Genomic DNA, 17,202 nt, shown 5'->3' with positions numbered 1-17,202 from the left:
TTTTAATTGAGCATTGTCTGAGTTCAGAAAGATGAAGGGGGGGGGGGGAATCTCATTGAAACCTACCAAATACAGGAAGGCCTGGATAGTTTGGATGTGGATAGGAAAGAAACAAAGATTGATAGATTTTTGATTGGTAAGGGGGTTAAGGATTATGGTGAGATGGAAAGAGAATAGGGTTAAAAAGCAGAAACAGCCATGGTTGATAGGAAGAGCAACTCAGGCTGAATGGCCAAATTCTGCTTCTAAATCTTAGGACTTCATGATGAAATGAAGACGACACTAGGTATTGAAGCAAAATGAACATTTCTGAATGATTAAAACATCACACAGAAAATGCTGGTGGAACACAGCAGGCCAGGCAGCATCTATAAGGAGAAGCACTGTCGACGTTTTGGGCTCGGCCTGAAACGTCGACAGTGCTCCTTATAGATGCTGCCTGGCCTGCTGTGTTCCACCAGCATTTTGTGTGTGTTGTTTGAATTTTCAGCGCTGCAGATTTCCTCGTGTTTGCATTTCTGAATGAATACTGTGAGCAAACAATGAATAGTTTAACGGATTTTATCCCTAAGAATTGAAGGATATGTGTGCAAACATTGAAATCTCTCAAGCAATATGCCAAAATTTTCCAACTGTGCTCCGTAGATGGACTCAGACTAAGGTCCAGAACAGCACCTCTGTTCATCTGAGACTTGAGTAGCTATGAGGGAACTGATTGTTTTAGTTTTCCTTTAACTTCTGTAACATTTTGTCCATTTTTAATGTTTTTAATTGTTTCTACTGTTTGCCATTTAGAAATATTCCTAGTAGTTGACAGCCAGCTAAGCCAGTGGCATGACTTACCACAGTGGCACTCCTGCTGCAGTTTTCCTCAGTGTTGATGGACAGTTTGTTCTGCCACTACCACCCATCCCATGCTACAGGGTTTATAAGTGGAAGAGTGTCACGATGCAAGCCCTGTCGTGGAACTTGTGCTGCATCTGTCCAACCAGCTGGTTTCATGAGATCCACTCAGATATGCATGATCATTTCTCATAGATCGGTCGTGAGGATGGGTGGCCAAAGGGTTTATTTCCCAGAGCTGTTGTGAAAAAAAAAAGGAATAACCTAGTAAGTTTCTAAGCTCATGACATGTTACAGAAAGGGAGAATGAGATAAGCTTTGTCAACTGGTTCTACAAGGTTGAAAGAACATCTTTGAGAGCATACGACATAGGAGCAGAGTGAGGCCATTCGGGCCATTGAGCCTGCTCCGCCATTCCATCATGGCTGCTTTATTATCCCTCTCAACCGTACTCAGGCTTTTCCCCCATAATCTTTGATGCCCTTCCTAATCAAGGAGTTAACAGTCTCTAAGTATACCCAAAGGCATGGCCTCAGCAGCTGCCTGTGGCAATGAATTCCACAGATTCACACCCTCTAGCTAAAGAAACTCCTCCTCATCTCTGTTCTAATGTGATGTTCTTCTATTCTGAGACTGTGCCTTCTTGCCCTAGACTCCTTCACTATAGGAAACATTCCCTCCACATTCACTCTTTCTAGGCCTATCAATATTCAATAGCTTTCAATCAGAAACCCGTTCATTCTATTCAACTCCAGCAAGAGCAGGCCCAGAGCCATCAAATGCTCATCATACCAAGACCTTTCATTTCTGGAATCATTCCCACAAACCTTCTCTGGACCCTCTCTAAAGTCTGTGTGTCCTTTCTTACTTAGATAAGGGGCCCAAACTGCTTAAAGTATTCCAAGTGCTGGCTGACCTATGCCTGATAAAGTCTCGGCTTTACATCCTTTTATATTCTACTCCTCTTGAAATGAATGTTAACATTGCATTTGCCTTCTTACTACCAAGTTAACCTTTAGGGAATCCTGCACTAGGACTCCCAAATTGCTCTGTCCCTCCAATTTCTGAATTTGATCCACCATTTAGAAAATGGTCTACATCTTCATTCTTTCCACCAAAGTAACATCACGCTGTAGTGTATCCCATCTGTTATTTCTTTGCCCATTCTCTTAATCCGTCCAAGTCTTTCTGCAGAGTCCCTGTTCCATTATCCAGATTGAGATACAATGTGAAAAGTAGCAGTCCCAACACCAATCCCCACAGAGCCAGCAACCAACCAGAAAAAGCTTCCTTTATTCCCAGCCAATATTCTATCCATGCTAGTATCTTTCCTGTAATACCATGGCTCTTACCTTGTTTAGCAACCTCCTGTTTGGCACCATTTCGACAGCCTTCTGAAAATCCAAGTAAACAACATCCACTGACTCTCCTTTGGCTATTCTGACTGTTATTTCCTCAAAGACTTTAACAGAGATTCCGCCCAGTCCTGATGAAGGGTCTCGGCCTGAAATGTTGATTGTTTATTCCTCTCTATAGAAGCTGCCTGGCCCGCTGAGTTTCTCTAGCACTTTGTATGTGTTGGTCTGAAATTGAAGAATCATTAGTAAGGAGTTCAAAGTTTGAAATTAAACCAAGTGCTGAAAATGCTCCACAGGAACAGCAAGAGAAATATCAAAATATTGAAGCTCAATAATCTCTCTCATCAGTGAAAAGTCTTGACACCTTGGACTCAATGTGCAATTACAGAGAGAAAGTGAAATAACCTATGTGCTTATGGTTTGTGTCAAAGGAATCAGCAGTTTAATACTGTCAATGTATTACAGAGGGGAATCAGAGGATCGGACAATGTCAGCTCATAACTTTCAGATTTCTCTGTCTATCTGGCCACATTTGCATTAGGAACACGAGGAGACTCCTGTGAGCCTCCTTTGTGATTCATAAAGATCATCTGCTCCTACCACTTCCCGCACTATGCCCATGTCCAATGATATTCCCTCACTACCCGTTTTGAATGAATTCTGTGACTGGGTGTCAACAGTCTTCCGGGTGAAGAGAGTTTTCCTTGCTGCAGTGTTATTCTGAGACAGAGATCTCCTTTCATTCTTTGAAAATTGAAAGAGTGAAAAATTCTCACAATTTAAATGAATTACAGTACATTTCATTTCAGCAAAGTGGATAACTTCACTTTCTTCTGCATTGTATTCCATTGGCCGTGTTCTTGCCCACATGCCCATCTTGTTGTTATCCAAGGCATTGGGTATACTTAAGGCAGAGGTCGATAGATTCTTGATTAGTCAGGGCATGAAGGGATACAGGAGAAGACAGGAGAAGGCAGGAGACTGGGTCTGACAAGGAAATTGGATCGGCCATGATGAAGTGGCGGAGCAGACTCAATGGGTCGAATGGTCTAAGTCTGCTCCTATATCTTATGGTCTTGCATGTAGCTCTCAATTTTGGTCGTTCTCCACCTACCTTTATGCCAGTTGAATTACACCCATTTAGCACAACTGCAAACGTTAAAATATGAACCTGCCATTTTATTACTTTTTTTAATACTTTGACCCTGATTTCCCTTTGCCATTTATTTCACTAACCACTTCTCCCTGTTCCACTCCGCGATTTGTTTCTCCCCTTTCAGGATTCCCTTTGAGACGCCCGTCCACCTGCCCAGCTCACCTGAGCCCTCCCTGGTAGCACCAGTAATTCACCCCCAGCAGGGACATTAGTTCAGTGCTCCTGATGTGTAATACACTGACTTTGTAGACAAAATTGTATTGTTCATTGCAAGCGAAGTCTGTTGGATGTTGCTGGAGGGATAACAGCAAAACCAACACAGTGCCTTTTCTGATAGACTGCCAATCTGGACATGAGGTGCTGTAAATATTTCACAGTACACCTATTTTCACTCCCAAGTATTGCTGGTCTATTTAGTACTTCCATCATGAAACTGATCTCCAGCTGCTCATTTAATTAGCCAATTGCTTTCCAGTATTTGTAGACCTTAATACCATAACATATAGGAGCAGAATGCCCTATAGTGTGCACCATTCGATCATGGCTGATCAATTTTCCTCTCAAACCCATTTTCCTGCATTTTCCCCCTAAACTTTCACACCGTGATGTATCAAGAATCCGTTAACCTGTGTATTAAATATACCCAACCACCTGACCTACCCAAAAACTTCCACAGATTCACTACCCTCTAGCTAAAGACATTCTTCCTAATCTCCATTCTAAGTGGACGTCCCTCTATTCTGAGACTGTGCCCTCTGGTCCTAGACTCCCCCAACATAGGAAACATCCTCTCCACATCCACTCTGTCTAGGCCTTTTAACATTTGATAGGTTTCAATGAGATAACTCCCTTAATCTTCTAAATTTCAGTGAGTACAGGCCCAAAGCTATCAAATGCTGCTCATATGATAAATCTTTCAATCCCAGAATCATTTTTGTGAATGTCCTTTGAACTCTCTCCAATGTCAGCACATCCTTTCTTAGATAAGGGGCCCAAAACTGCTCACAACACTCCTAGTGAGGCTTTACCAGTTCCTTATAAAGACTCAGCATTACAAACTTGTTTTGATATTCCTCTCAAAACGAATGCTAACGTAGCATTTGCCTTCCTCACCACTGACTCAACCTGCAAGTTAACCTTCAGGAAATCCTGCATGAGGACTCCCAAATCCCCTTGCCCCTCTGAATTTTGAATTCTTTCCCTGTTTGGAAAATAATCTGTGCTTTTATTCCTTCTACCTAAGTGCATTACTGTACACTTCCTGCAACTGTATTCCATCTGCCACTTCTTTGCCCATTCTCCTATTCTGTCCTTCTGTTTCCTCAACACTACCTACCCCTCCACTTATCTTCAAATCATCTGCAAACTAGGCCACAAAGCCATCAATTCCATCATCCAAATCATTGACATAAAAAGAACTGGTCCCAACACTGACCCTGCAGAATACCACTACTCACCAGCAGCCAATCAGAAATGGCTCCCTTCATTCCCATTCTTTGCCTCTTGCCAATTAGCTAAACCTCTATCTATGCTAGTATTCTATCCTGTTATACCATCAGTTCTTATCTTATCTCATATGTGGCACCTTGTCAAAGGTCTTCAGAAAATCCAAGTACACAACATCCACCGATTATCCTTTGTCCATCCTGCTTGTTATTTCCTCAAACAATTCCAACAGATTTATCAAGTAAAATTTTCCCTGAAAGAAACCATGCTGACTTTGACCTGTTTTATCATGTGCCTCCAAGTACCCTGAAATTGGACTGTGCAATCAAGTCAATCAAGATTTGAATAGCTCAGCAGAAAGCCATTGATTAGACAATCAAGATTTGAATAGCTCAGATTCAGCAGAAAGCAGCTGATTGGGCAATTGAGGTCAGGTGACCAAACAGTTTGAAAAGCTCAAACAAATAAATAGAGGGTTACCTCAAGCGGAGCAGCCTGTGGAAAGCAGCCAGTGAGTGAGTGTGCCAGTGAAGGAGTGGAGATTTGAGGCTTTGACTCGAGAGGCTTCGACGAGAAGAGGCTGAGGACGAGCTTCACTCCAAGTGAGGTAAGGCCAGGTAAGTTCCTTTCAAAGGAGAACGTTTCAAAAGTTGAGGCAAGTATTGGGTAGGTCATGGCAGCTGAGATCGGCCCCATGGTTTGTTCATCCTGCAGCATGTGGGAAATTAGGGATACTTCCAGTGTCCCTGACGACTATGTGTGCAGGAAGTGTGTCCAACTGCAGCTTCTGGCAGACTGCATTGAGCATCTGGAGCTGCGATTGGATTCATACTGGAGCATCCGCGATGCTGAGAAAGTCGTGAATAGCGCGTTCAGTGAGTTGGCCACACTGCAGGTAAAAGCTACACAGGCAGAAAGGGAAGGGGTGGCCACTAGACAGTGTAGCAGTAGGCAGGTAGTGCAGGAGTCCCCTGAGGTTATCTCCCTCCTAAACAGATATACTATTTTGGATACTGTTAGGGGAGATGTCTCATCAGGGGAAGGCAGCAGCAGCCGAGTTCATTGCACCATGGGTGGCTCTGCGGCACAGGAGGGAAGGAAAAGGAGTGGGAGAGCTATAGTGATAAGGGATTCGATTGTAAGGGGAATAGATAGGCGTTTCTGCGGCTGCAAACGAGACTCCAGGATGGTATGTTGCCTCCCTGGTGCAAGGGTCAAGGATGTCTCTGAGCGGCTGCAGGACATTCTGGAACGGGAGGGTGAACAGCCAGTGGTCGTGGTGCACATAGGTAGCAACGATATAGGTAAAAAACGGGATGAGGTCCTACAAGGTGAATTTAGGGAGTTAGGAGATAAACTAAAAAGTAGGACCACAAAGGTAATAATCTCTGAATTACTACCAGTACCACGTGCTAGTCAGAGTAGAAATAGGAGGATATTTCAGATGAATACGTGGCTTGAAAAATGGTGCAAGGGGGAGGGATTCAAACTTCTGGGGCATTGGAACCAGTTCTGGGGGAGGTGGGACCGGTATAAACAGGACGGTCTGCACCTGGGCTGGACTGGAACCAATGTCCTAGGGGGAGCGTTTGCTACTGCTGGAGGCTTTACTAGGAGGCTTTAAACTAATGTGGCAGGGGGATGGGAACAAGTGCAGAGAGACAGAGGGGTGTAAAATGAGGGTAGAAGCAAAAAGTAGTAAGGTGAAAAGTAAAAGTGGCAGACAGGCGAATCCAGGGCAAAAAGCAAAAAGAGCCACTTTTCAACATAATTGTATAAGGGCTAAGAGTGTTGTAAAAACAAGCCTGAAGGCTTTGTGTGTCAATGCGAGGAGCATTCATAACAAGGTGGATGAATTGAATGTGCAGATAGTTATTAATGAATATGATATAGTTGGGATCACAGAGACATGGCTCCAGGGTGACCAAGGATGGGAGCTCAACATCCAGGGATATTCAATATTCAGGAGGGATAGACAGGAAAGAAAAGGAGGTGGGGTAGCGTTGCTGGTTAGAGAGGAGATTAATGCAATAGAAGGGAAGGACGATGTGAAATCGATATGGGTAGAGCTGCATAACACTAAGGGGTAGAAAACGCTGGTGGGAGTTGTGTACAGGCCACCTAACAGTAGTAGTGAGGTTGGGGATAGCATTAAACAGGAAATTAGAAATGCATGCAATAAAGGAACAGTAGTTATAATGGGTGACTTCAATCTACATATAGATTGGGTGAACCAAATTGGTAAGGGTGCTGAGGAAGAGGATTTCTTGGAATGTATGCGGGATGGTTTTCTGAACCAACATGTCGAGGAACCAACTAGAGAGCAGGCCATTCTAGATTGGGTATTGAGCAATGAGGAAGGGTTAGTTAGCAATCTTGTCGTGTGAGGCCCCTTGGTTAAGAGTAACCATAATATGGTGGAATTCTTCATTAAGATGGAGAGTGACATAGTTAATTCAGAAACAAAGGTTCTGAACTTAAAGAAGGGTAACTTTGAAGGTATGAGACGTGAATTAGCTAAGGTAGACTGGCAAATGATACTTAAAGGGTTGACGGTGGATATGCAATGGCAAGCATTTAAAGATCGCATGGATGAACTACAACAATTGTTGATCCCGGTTTGGCAAAAGAATAAACCAAGGAAGGTAGTGCACCCATGGCTGACAAGGGAAATTAGGGATAGTATCAAGTCCAAAGAAGAAACATATCAATTAGCAAAAAAAAGTGGCACACCTGAGGACTGGGAGAAATTCAGAGACCAACAGAGGAGGACAAAGGGCTTAATTAGGAAAGGCAAAAAAGATTGAGAGAAAGCTGACAGGGAACATAAAAACTGACTGTAAAAGCTTTTATAGATATGTGAAAAGAAAAAGATTGGTCAAGACAAATGTAGGTCCTTTACAGTCAGAAACAGGTGAATTGATCATAGGGAACAAAGACATGGCAGACCAATTGAATAACTACTTTGGTTCTGTCTTCACTAAGGAGGACATAAATAATCTTCCGGAAATAGTAAGGGACCGAGGGTCTAGTGAGAGGGAGGCACTGAGGGAAATACATGTTAGTAGGGAAGTGGTGTTAGGTAAATTGAAGGGTATTAAAGGCAGATAAATCCCCAGGGCCAGATGATCAGCATCCCAGAGTGCTTAAGGAAGTAGCCCAAGAAATAGTGGATGCATTAGTGATAATTTTTCAAAACTCCTTAGATTCTGGATTAGTTCCTGAGGATGGAGGGTGGCTAATGTAACCCCACTTTTTAAAAAAGGAGGGAGAGAGAAACTGGGGAATTATAGACCAGTTAGTCTGACTTCGGTGGTGGGGAAAATGCTAGAGTTGGTTATCAAAGATGTGATAACAGCACATTTGGAAAGAGGTGAAATCATCAGACAAAGTCAGCATGGATTTGTGAAAGGAAAATCATGTCTGACGAATCTTATAGAATTTTTTGAAGATGTAACTAGTAGAGTGGATAGGGGAGAGCCAGTGGATGTGATATATTTAGATTTTCAAAAGGCTTTTGACAAGGTCCCACACAGGAGATTAGTGTGCAAACTTAAAGCACACGGTATTGGGGGTATGGTATTGATGTGGATCGAGAATCGGTTGGAAGCAAAGAGTGGGAGTAAACGGGACCTTTTCAGAATGGCAGGCAGTGACTAGTGGGGTACTGCAAGGCTCAGTGCTGGGACCCCAGTTGTTTACAATATATATTAATGATTTAGACAAGGGAATTAAATGCAGCATCTCCAAGTTTGCGGATGACACGAAGCTGGGCGGCGGTGTTAGCTGTGAGGAGGATGCTAAGAGGATGCAGGGTGACTTGGATAGGTTAGGTGAGTGGGCAAATCCATGGCAGATGCAATTTAATGTGGATAAATGTGAGGTTATCCACTTTGGTTGCAAGAACAGGAAAACAGGTTATTATCTGAACGGTGGCCGATTAGGAAAAGGGGAAGTGCAATGAGACCTGGGTGTCATTGTACACCAGCCATTGAAGGTGGGCATGCAGGTACAGCAGGCGGTGAAAAAGGCAAATGGTATGTTGGCATTCATAGCAAAAGGATTTGAGTACAGGAGCAGGGAGGTTCTACTGCAGTTGTACTATTGTGTGCAGTTTTGGTCCCCTAATCTGAGGAAAGACATTCTTGCCATAGAGGGAGTACAAAGAAGGTTCACCAGATTGATTCCTGGGATGGCAGGACTTTCATATGAAGAAAGACTGGATCGACTAGGCTTATACTCACTGGAATTTAGAAGATTGAGGGGGTATATTATTGAAACATATAAAATTCTAAAGGGATTGGACAGGCTAGATGCAGGAAGATTGTTTCCGATGTTGGGGAAGTCCAGAACGAGGGGTCACAGTTTAAGGATAAAGGGGAAGCCTTTTAGGACCGAGATGAGGAAAAACTTCTTCACACAGAGAGTGGTGAATCTGTGGAATTCTCTGCCACAGGAAACAGTTGAGGCCGGTTCATTGGCTATATTTAAGAGGAAGTTAAATATGGCCCTTGTGGCTAAAGGGATCGGGGGTATGGAGAGAAAGCAGGTACAGGGTTCTGAGTTGGATGATCAGCCATGATCATACTGAATGGCAGTGCAGGCTCGAAGGGCCAAATGGCCTACTCCTGCACCTATTTTCTATGTTTCTATGTCGTCAGGATCATCTGTCCCACCTCCGCCAGCTCTACTCCCGCCTGAGTGATTTCGGCCTCACGATCAACCCGGCCAAATGCCAGTTCGGTCTCGATACCATCGACTTCCTGGGCCACAGGATTACCAAAGATGGGGCAACACCTCTGCCCGCCAAGGTAGACGCGATCCGCCACTTTGCCCGGCCCAACACGGTCAAAGGCCTGCAGGAGTTTGTTGGTATGGTGAACTTCTACCACCATTTCCTCCCCTCAGCAGCCCCTATCATGTGCCCTTTGTACACCCTGATGTCGGGTAAAGGCAAGGACATTACTTGGGACGAGGAGGCCGCGGCCACTTTAGTTAAAGCCAAGGAAGCCTTGGCAGATGCCGCGATGCTAGTGCACCCCAGAACGGACGTTCCGACCGCACTCACGGTGGACGCATCCAACACAGCAGTCGGTGGGGTGCTGGAGCAACTCATCGAGGGGCGCTGGCAACCCCCGGCGTTCTTCAGCAAGCACCTACGACCACCCAAACTCAAGAACAGTGCTTTTGACCGGGAGCTGTTGGCACTGTATCTGGCAATCCAGCATTTCAGGTACTTCTTAAAAGGCAGGCTGTTCACCGCATTCAAGGACCACAAACCGTTGACCTTCGCGTTCACGAAGGTGTCCGATCCCTGGTCGGCTCGCCAGCAGCGACATCTGTCCTACATATCTGAGTACACAACGGACATCCAGCATGTCTCGGGAAAGGACAACGTCGTGGCGGACGCACTCTCCAGACCAGCTGTCCAGGCCTTGTCCCTGGGGGTGGACTATGCAGCACTGGTGGAGGCGCAGCAGGCAGATGATGAGATGCCCAGCTACAGGACCGCAGTCTCGGGTTTGCAGCTGCAAGACTTTCTCATAGGCCCAGGTGAGAGGACCCTCCTGTGTGACGCGGCTACTGGCCAACCTCGCCCCATTGTCCCGGCAGCCTGGAGGCGGCGAGTTTTTGACTCCATACACGGTTTGACGCACCCATCTATCAGGACAACCGTCTGGCTGGTCTCCAGCAAGTTTGCGTGGCACTCATCATCATCCGTCGCTCCAAGGAGAAAAGGCCGAGTTCACTCAACCTATTCTCATTAGGCTTGTTCCCCAATCCAGGCAACATCCTTGTAAATCTCCTCTGCACCCTTTCTATGGTTTCCACATCCTTCCTGTAGTGAGGTGACCAGACCTGAACACAGTACTCCAAGTGAAGTCTAACTGTGGTCTTGTATAGCTATAACATTACCTCACAGCTCTTGAACTCAATTCCATAGTTGATGAAGGCCAACACACCATACGCTTTCTTAACAACACTGTCAACCTGCGCAGCAGCTTTGTGTCCTATGGACATGGACCCCAAGATCTCGCTGATCCTCCACACTGCCAAGAGTCTTATCATTAATATTTTATTCTGTCTTCAAATTTGAAATGAACCACTTCACACTCATCCAAAGAGAAGGGGTCCCAGAACAGATCCCTGAGGCACACCACTGGTCATCAACCTCCATGCAGAATATGACCTGTCTACAACAACTCTTTGCCTTCTGTGGGCAAGCCAGTTCTGGATCCACAAAGCAAGGTCTCCTTGGATCCTATGTCTCATTACTTTCTGAATGAGCCTTGTATGGGGTACCTTATCAAATGCCTTGCTGAAATCCATATACACTACATCCACCAATTCAATCAGGCTCGTAGGGCACGACCTGCCCTTGACAAAGCCATGCTGACTAACCCATATCAGATTATGTCTCTCCAAATGTTCATAAATCCTGCCTCTCAGGATCTTCTCCAACAACTTGCACTGAAGTAAGACTCACTGGTCTATAATTTTCTAGGTTATCTCTGCTCCCTTTCTTAAACTGGGGAACAACGTTTGCAACTTTCCAATTCACTGGTACTTCTCCCGTCCCTATTGATGATGCAAGGATCACCACAAGAGACTGAGCAATCTCTTCCCTCGCTTCCCACCATTGCCTGGGTTATATCTCATCTGGTCCCAGTGACTTATCTAGTTTAATGTTTTTCAAAAGCTCCAGTGCATCCTCCTGTTCTCACTTTCCCTAGCTCGTGGCACCGGGAGTAATCCAGAGATTACTACTTTGGAGTCCTGCTCTTCAACCTCCTTCCCAGCTCCCTAAACTTACTGCGCAGGATCTCTACCCCTCTCCTGCCTATGTCATTGGTACCAATATGTACCACGACCTCTGGCTGCTCACCCTCTCCTTCAAGAATATTCTGCAACTGCTCAGAGACATCCTGGACCCTGCACCTGGGAGGCAGCACACTATCTTGGCATCACTTTTGCATCCAGATGGACAATATTATTAAGCCAGCTGCAAAATAACATGGTGGAGAAAGGGAATTGTTAAGTTGAAGTTAGGCCAAGATGAAGAGTACTATTGGACACTTGGATCATCAGAGTTGTATCTACATTATAGTTATGACCATCTTCCTCTATAACCTGCAAGCGGTTATTTCATGTACTGTAAGTGTGTCAGCTACTTTTCAATAAGGCATGTTTGATGCTTCTGGGCTTGTACTTGATGGAGTTTAGAAGGATAAGAGGGAATCTCATAGAAACCCATTGAATATTGAAAGACCTGGAGAGAATGGACATGGAAAAGATGTTTCCATTAGAAGGATTGTCTGGGATCCAAGAGCACAGGCTCAGAATATAAGATGTGCCTTTAAAATTTCATCAGCCAGAGGGTGTAGGATCTGTGGAACTTGTTGCAGAGAATGCCATGGATCATTGAGTGTATTTAAGGTAGAGATTGATAGGTTTCTGAATGGCAATGGTTTAAAGATTATAGGGAGAAGGCAGGAGAACGAGTTTGAAAAACAAAATTAGCCGGGTTTCCGGTGATGTCATCGTCAAGAATGGCAGCTTAAGTCACTAGCTCCTCCGGAAAAATGCATATTAAGCCCCGTTAACCCATCAAATATAGTATTTTTCAAAAAATATTTGAACTGAAAAGAGGGGCAAGAGTGGGGAAAAAGAATGAAAATTAAAAAAGTGACTCTGCGGAGCTTGCGGCCGAGAGGAGTCCGACGGCTCTCCTACCTGACCGCGTGCGAACAAGGCGGACGCTGGGCCTCGTTCAGGCGAAGCGGCGAATATGATCGAAATTTTGAAAGAGATAAGGGAGTTCCAGTTCCAGAAAGATATAAAGCAGCAGCTACATGATATTAATTCAGAGCTCGCCAACTTCAATCAAAAAATAGCGGTGGCAGAGACTCGAATTGAGAAGGTGGAAGGTCACGTTCAAAACGTGGAACGGATACTAAGTAAGACAATAAAAATATTAAATCACCAAGAAGGTAAACTGCTTGACCTGGAAGGAAGATCACGGTGGAAAAATATCAGAATATACAACGTTCCCAAAGGAGCGGAGGGCTTGTCTATGACGGAGTTTGTCGGAAAGTTGCTGCAGGACGCGCTGGAGCTTCCCTCGACTATGGAGCTGGAAATCAAGAGAACGCATCGCGTGCTAGTCCCGAAGTCTAACCAGGATAAGCCACGCTCAATAATAATTAAATTCCTTCGGTACAGTACCAAGGCAGCGATTCTACGAAGGGCCTGGGGTAAGAAGAGGGTGTTTTTAGACAATAAATTAATATATTTCGACCAAGATTACCCCCCTGCGGTCCTGCAGAAATGTAAAGAATACTCTGAAGTAAAGCAAGTACTAAAGCAAGAAAGGATTAGATTTTAAACTCTGTACCCTGCTAAACTTCGAGTGTTTTATGACAACGGGACGTGGTTGTACCAGACAGTGGAAGAGGCGACTACAGACATGAAGGCCAGAGAGTTGCCCGTCAGCGTGATCAAACCGAGGGAAAGCCTGGCAGAGGAATTATCCGGCTCCACTTGGGAAATAGTGTGAGAATCGAGAAGGCAGGAGACGGGAGGAGGCTGAGAGAAGTATATCAGGAAGAGACCGGGAGTTTTCCAAAGACAGTCCTCACCCCCTTCAGAAGAGCCATAAGGTTTGGCTAACTTTAAAAATGTTGAGAAGCTAAATGGAAGCAAAAGTAGACAGTATTATACCTATCTTGAGAAATACTTATTATAATGTGGATTTTATATTACTTAGTTGTTATTCTTTATTCGCTCACTTACTCCTTTTTCCCCACCAAAATGAGAATATATATATGTGTGTGTGTGAGTACACAGGGAAATCTTTTCTGTGTAATGGATTTGTTCACTGACTTTTATGAATACTGCAATGGGGGCCCTCAACTCACAAGTAGGAGGGGTTATCCCCCACAGCTAGACATTTCCTCTAGCTCAACACAGGGTCATCTACTAGAGACCTCAGCCTTGGAATCACACATTCGTTGCCATTTTTGTTATTACGTTTCTTGGTTCTTATTCAGGGAGTAGATCAATTAAGTTTTATTCTGCTAATTTAAATGATACATTGACAGATAAATACAGATGGCTGAGGACAAAGTAAAATTTATTTCTTTTAATGTCAATGGGCTAATAAATCCAATCAAACATAAGAGAATTTTATCCAAAATGGAAAAAGAACAAGCCCATGTAGTATATTTACAGGAAACTAATTTAAGTGATAATGAGCATAGAAAACTAAAGAGAATGGGTTTCACTAATTTGTTTTTCTCCTCATATAAATCAGGACATAGGAGAGGAGTTGCTATTCTTAACTCAAGTAAGCTAAATTTTGAAAAAGTATTCGAAATGGGAGATAAAGAGGGCGGATATATTCTGGTAAGGGGGAATATAGATGGAAATTCAGTTACTCTATTGAATATATACGCACCCCCGGGAAGTGATATTGGTTTCTTTCAGAAAATTACTGATATGGTAGCGGAAACAGAAGGTCTCCTGATATGTGGGAGAGACTTAAATTTACAATTACAACCGAACTTGGACTCTTCCAATAGAAAAACCTATGAAACAAAATCCTTACATAAGAAAGTTAATACACTTTTTGAGGATGTTGGTTTAATTGATATATGGAGAGACCTTTTCCCCGACAGAATGGATTACACTCATTATTCTGCTCCCCATTCTGTATATACAAGAATAGACTATTTCATAACATTTGGAAAAGACAAAGACAAAATAAACACCTGTGGAATTGGGACAATAGATGTAAGTGACCATGCACCTATATACTTATCTGTTGATTTTGACCTACAACCAAAAATTACTATTTGGAAACTAAATTCAAGTCTACTCAATGATCTGTACTTTCAGAAACAAATTAAAAGAGAAATTGGTCTCTACTTAGAATTTAATGATAATGGAGAGGTTTCACCTCCCATTTTATGGGATACTCTGAAGGCTGTCTTAAGAGGGAAAATTATAGTGATATCTTCATATAAGGAATAAAACATTAGAGGAATTAGAAAATAGGCTGAAGGAACTAGAGAAAAAACACAAATTGAATTTGGCACAGGATACATTAGGGGAAATTAAAAGAATGAGGAATGAAATTAATTGTTTGCCTATGCAAGAAATCAGGAAAAATTTAATGTTTCTGAAAAAGAGACATTATGAAGGTGGATCAAAATCTATGAAAATACTGGCATGGAAACTGAAAAAAATGATAGCAGAAAATACAATCCATAGAATTAGGGACCCAAGAACAAAAATGATAAAAAAAATAAGCTAAGTGAAATTCAAAAAGCTTTTGAAGTGTTTTACAAAACTCTATATTCCAAAGTTCCAGGGGGAAGCATAACCCAAATTGATACCTTCTTGAATTCTCTAGAGTTACCCACTTTAAGCGAAGAACAAAATAGAACGATAACTGCTGACATAACTGAAGTTGAATTAAAAGCTGCAATTAGTAGGCTTAAATTAAGCAAGTCACCAGGATCAGATGGGTATACGGCAGAGTGGTACAAAGAATTTAAAAATGAGTTAATTCCTGTTTTACTCTCCACACTGAACTGGGCTCTAAAAAAGGCACAAATGCTACCCAGTTGGAAGGAGGTGATCATCTCAGCTATACCGAAAGAAGACAAGGATAAAATGGAATGCAGGTCATTTAGACCTATATCCGTTCTTAATGTAGATTATAGATTATTTACCTCCATCATGGCCAAACAGTTAGAGGAGTTTCTACCCATACTGACGTAACGATCAGACAGGTTTTATACGACAATGCCAAACACAAGACAATATACAAAGGACACTTCACATTATGGATCATATACAATAAAATAAAATTGAAGCAATAGTAATAAGCGTGGACGCTGAAAAGGCATTTGATTCGGTTAATTGGAATTTTCTTTACAGAGTTTTACATAGATTTGGTTTCCAAGACACAATTATTAAAACTATACAGACACTATATGACAACCTTACTGCTAGGATTAAAATCAATGGATATTTATCAAATAGTCTTACCCTAGAAAGGGGCACGAGACAGGGTTGTGCATGGTCACTGCTACTCTTTGCATTATATCTGGAACCATTAGCTCAATACATCAGACAAAATGAAGATATCAGGGGAATTACTATTAAAGGGACAGAGCATAAATTGGCTTGTTACGTGGATGACATTTTGATCTATGTAGGGCAACCAACATATTCTTTACCTAAATTGATGCAATCCTTTGAACAATATGGTCAATTATCAGGATACAAGATCAACATAGATAAAACCCAATTACTTTCATATTACTATAGCCCACCAAGAGAAATTGAAAGTCAATACCCCTGGGCATGACACACAGAGTCTTTCAAATATTTGGGCATCATTATGCCGAAAGATTTGGCAAAATTATCAGAATGTAATTATCAGCCTTTATATTAAAAAAAATTAAGGAAGATATGGCAAGATGGAACCTGATTCCTTTTTTCAGTCATAGTTCAAGGATTGAGTCTATTAAAACGAATATACTACCCAGACTGGTCTGGGCAGGTCTCTTTCAGACCCTACCAATAGAGATTTATCAAAATCAATTCAATGAATGGAACAAGATGTTATCAAGGTATATTTGGCAGGGTAAAAGGCCTAGAGTTCATCTCAAAACTTTGCACTTAGCAAAGGAAAAGGGGGGATGGGGCAGTTGAGAGCTGTGATATGTTGGTGCAAACCATCATATGACGCTCAATGGAAAAACATTGAGGAGCGGGTACTTCTCATCCCCATACAAGCAATTTTGTCTGATAACAATCTGCAAAGGTACATAAATACTATTGATAACCCATGGGTGAAATTGACTCTTAAAATATGGAAAACTACTATAAAAGAATATAATCTAGAGGGAGATATTGCAATTCTTAAATGGTGGGCAGATGACTCAGATTTTACACCAAATAAATTGGATGCTAGATTTAAGGACTGGACAGCTAAAGGAATAACAGTTCTTTGCAACATAATGAAAGAAGGAACTCTGTTCAGTTTTGAAATGCTTAAAGAGAAACACATTAGAAAAACAAGATTTTTATTAGTATTTACAGATGTGACAATATGTTAATAAGACGCTTAAAAATGTAACCAAGGCAAGTACATGCTTGACAGAGCTATTTAGAAAAGCATATAATTCAGGTAACGGTAGTAGAATCATTTCAAGTGTGTATAAGGGGTTGTCAAATCTTAAAACACATTCGACTTCATAGATTAAAACAAAATGGGAGAAGGAAGGAGGGTTAATTATATCTGAGGAAGAATGGACAAAATTATGGAGGTATGAATGGAAGTGTACCAGTTCACAGAAATGGAGGGAGTTTGGATGGAAAAACTTG

Source organism: Hemitrygon akajei, chromosome 13 (assembly GCF_048418815.1).
Source record: "Hemitrygon akajei chromosome 13, sHemAka1.3, whole genome shotgun sequence".
Taxonomy (NCBI): domain Eukaryota; kingdom Metazoa; phylum Chordata; class Chondrichthyes; order Myliobatiformes; family Dasyatidae; genus Hemitrygon; species Hemitrygon akajei.
The sequence above is the reverse complement of the archived record's forward strand: the minus strand, read 5'-3'. Positions refer to the sequence as shown.